Below are 4,551 nucleotides of genomic sequence, written 5' to 3'. Positions count from 1 at the left end.
TTGTATACACATCATGGTTTCCTTTAGATATTCAATAATCACAATCGTGATATCTCCACCAGCACATATACGGCATAGTTTATTCATTGTAACACTCATTTAGTGCATCAAATTTCCAAATCCAATTCAACTTAGGCATGATAGCCATAATCGGCTTATAGCCTTAAATCATTACATATTCGGCACATTAACTAAATAAAATTTACATTCCCTTTACCATATTAATTTAACTCTTAGGCATATAAAAATGAATCAAGCTTAAACACTTAAGAACTTACCTTGAATGTTGCCAAACGATTACAACGGCTATTCGATTACTTTCTCTTTTCCCCTTATCCGAATTTGCCCCTCTATGCTCTTGAGCTTAAATTCAACAATTTTAAACTTAGTCATTATTCGACTATTCAAGTATCACTTTCAGAATATATAATATATATATTCGACTTTCACACATACAGATCATAGTAAGCTTATAAGAAATCAATAAGCAACTCATTAACAAATTTTTGTCAATGTTTACCACATAATCATAATTTCACTGCAAGCTGTCTTCCAGAGCAACAGTCACTAAATCATTTATAACTGGAGCTACAAAACTCCAAATCAATTTCCATTAATTTTCTCTGAAAACAGACTCATATATATTCTATCCATAAAATTTTCAGAATTTTTAGTTTGGCCAATCAATACCAGATTTTTCTTAAAGTTTCCCTTGTTTCGCTGTTTAACTAATCTGACCACTCTTCACTACGAATCAAATTTCTCATTGTAAAGAACTAAAAATATGTTCTCATTTATTTCATTTGAAAATAGACTCATTAAGGAGTCTAATAATATAAATTTCATCTTATGAACATTTTTGTACAATTTATAATGATTTTATAAAAACAGAACAGAGGATCTAGAAGTCATTCTGACCCTGTCACACATCACTTCAAATATCTCATTATCAGAAATTCCTTTGCTTACACGGTTTCTTTTATAAGAAACTAGACTCATTAAGCTTTAATTCCATAATTTATTCAGCTTCTAAATCATCTCCCACAATTTATGGTGATTTTCCAAATTCACGTTACTGCTGCTGTCCCAAGCAGATTTATTACCAAATCACTCCTTCACACAAACCTTGCATGCATGTTATTTAAACATGTATATCACCAATCAATCATCAGATATCTATGATTTTACTTAAGCATAATCTCCATTTCATCATTTTAAATTCATGATCAAATGCTCACAACACAACCAAAAACCAAAATATGCTTCATGAGTTAAGGTAGAATCAAGAAGAACCCATGAACATCAAAATAGAAGCAAAGTACCATGAACTTACCTTGGATTTTTCTTCCCCAAGTGACCGAATATTCAAGAGATCTCCCCCCTCTTGCTCTCCTATTTTCGGCTATGAAGAACCAAGAATGAACGAAACTTTGTTCTTTCCATCCTTTTTTGTTATTCTTATTCCCCAGCATTTTATGACACATAAATGATATATTAATTTGTGCCATAACTAAGCCATAACTTCAATAAAAAATTTTACGCAAAAGCTTATCATGCCCACCATCCATTATAGCTATTATAATGCTAAAATGCATATTTTATCTAAATCCCATCACCTTGGCCGGCCACTACATGTAAAAATGGGGGGTTTGACATGCAAATCCTCCTATTTTACACTACAAATTATTTGGCCACTACAATTTAGCCTATAGCATTTTCAGAAATTTTCACATAGGTCCTATTTCATAATTTTACTCTCAAATGACAAAATCAAAGCATGAAATTTTCACACATGCACTTTCACATATAATAAACATAGAATATTACATTTAATTATTTTTGTGACTCGGTTTTGTGATCCCGAAACCACTTTCCGACTAGGGCCAAATTAGGGCTGTCACATAAAAAGGCTGAAATTATGGCCTAACACGATAAAAGAAAGTTTAGGTGAGAAGATAAAAAATTTATTAGGGGTAAATAAAGTAAAAGTTGGCAATTATTTCTGATGGGCAAAGTACTAATCTACCAAGCCCAATCCTTAGTATACTTGCAAAGGAAAAAAAATTAATTATCCCAATCAAATAAAGAAAAAAATAAAGCAAAAACGAATAATACAAAGAAACTAATGCAAATGTGGGAACTTAAGCATTTTGAAGAGTAATGGGATGATTATCTCAAGTTATAGAGGCACCCCAATAATGCTTCAACCATTGTCCATTGACTTTAAATGTAAGTCCGACCTTCATATCTTTGACCTCCATAGCTCCATGATGGTAGACATGAGCTATTTCAAAGGGTCCTGACCAGCGAGACTTCAATTTTCCATGAAACAAGTTTAGCCTAGAATTGAACAACACCTGTTGTCTAGGTTCAAACTGCCTTGGAAAAATCTTCTTACCATGCCATCACTTTGTCCTTTCTTTGTATAGCTTGGCATTCTTTTAAACTTGCGCTCTGAATTTCTCTGTCTCATTTGACTCCAGTGGTTGGTTATTGCTAGCATTAACATTAATCCAATCCATGCTCAATTTCTTATTTTCCCAAAATGCCTTTTGTTCAAGTTCAACAGGAAAATGGCAAGGTTTTCCTTATACAAGCTTGAAAGAAGATAATCCTAATGGTGTCTTGAAGGTAGAATGATATGCCCACAAAGCTTTATCCAATCTAGATGAACAATCTTTGTGGGTGGGATTGACCACTTTCTCCAAAATTTGCTTAATTTCTCTATTAGAGACTTCAGCTTGTCCATTTTTCTGAGGGTGATATGCTGTGGCAATTTTATATTTAACCCCATATCTATTCAAGGCAATAGCAACTAATTTTTAGTCAAAATGAGAACCTTCATCACTAATTCAAGCATGAGGAGTACCAAACTTGGTGAAAATATTCTTATGTAAGAACTTTTGTACCAATTTGGCATCATTCGTAGGGAGAATGATAGCTTCAACCCACTTGTAGAAGTTATATATAACTACAAGGATGTATATATTAACCCAAGAGGGTGGAAATGGACCCATAAAGTCGATTCCCTACACATCAAACAATTCAAATTCTAGAATATTTTGCAATTAAATTTCATACCTCTTTGGAACTTAGGTAAGTTCTGTTACACCCCTTACCCGAGTCCAAGGCCGGGACTAAGTACGAGGCATTACGAAACTTAAACACATGCATTCCAACATTTACAAATCATAAAAACTTGATTAAATTTAAATTTTTTCAAACTTTGTCTAGAATTCCTTATTACGAGCCTATGAGGCCCAAAACAAGCTTTAAGGACAATTCAGAACCAAACCAAGCCCTTTAAAGAACTCTGGAAATTGACTCTTGAAACAGGGGCACACACCCATTGGAAGGGGCGACACGCTCGTGTGGCCTTCTTGACATGGCCGTGTTAAAGGCCCGCGTAGTTCACACGGCCTAAACACATCGGGACATGCCCGTGTCCCTAACCCGTGTAGAATTAATTCCTAATTCGAACCTACGGGGGTTCTCACACGCTCTGGCACACGCCCGTGTCCATGGCCCATGTCCCTCACACGGCCATGACACGCCCGTGTCCATGCTCGTGTCCTTCACACGACCGTGACACGCCCGTGTCCAAAAACCTTGACATCCTGTTTATGACATCAACAACCATTTAGGGGCACATAGCCAAGGCACACGCCTGTGTGTTAGGCCGTGTGGTGAATTTAATTCCATATTTAAGGTGCAGACTTCACACAGCTGAGACACACGGCCGTGTCTCTGCCCGTGTGTTTACTACCATGCATACTGACTTGAAATTTTAAGGTGTAGGGGACACACGGCCTGACAACATGCCTATGGGGCTGACCGTGTGTTGTACACAGCCTAGACACACGCCCGTGTGTCTACTTGTGTGGACGAAACAAGGCTATCTACCAAGCCTTTTTGCCACTCTTACTTGCACCAACCTACACAACAATAATTATCTCCAACTCATACAGCAATATAAGACTAAATCAACCACAGCATGACAATTAAATGCAGACCTCATAACACTCTAACAACCAAACATGCACTTGATCATTCATACATTTTGTTCATTCAGGGAAGCATCATCATTTGCAATTATCAATAATGAATATTAGTCGTTAGCCATGGCCTTATGCAAAATAAGGTTTTCGTCCTAAGCCAACACAATTGGTTAGCTTAACAATATGACACGTAACAAAAAGACTCAATCCCTATACATGCCATACTCAAGATAATAAAACTAACTATACCAAAAGCTTCGAGTGATAGTGTGAGCGATGGCTTTGACGTTATTTGATCCATGGGCTAATTTGGCAGCACTACAAGAGAAAGAAAAGCAAAAGGGTAAGCATAAAGCTTAGAAAGTTGCATGTAAATATCAAAATAACAACCATGTTACCACATGTGATCATACTCCCAATATATCATAACTCGCACAAAGAGTAAATGTTCATAACACAACTTACTCATGTTCATTCCTCACTATTCATACAAAAAAAATAGAGTTCACATGACATCAATTTCATATAAGTACCTGTGCCACTCAAAACAAGG

This window comes from Gossypium hirsutum, chromosome A08, assembly GCF_007990345.1.
Source record: "Gossypium hirsutum isolate 1008001.06 chromosome A08, Gossypium_hirsutum_v2.1, whole genome shotgun sequence".
Lineage (NCBI taxonomy): Eukaryota > Viridiplantae > Streptophyta > Magnoliopsida > Malvales > Malvaceae > Gossypium > Gossypium hirsutum.
This window is presented reverse-complemented; position numbering follows the sequence as displayed.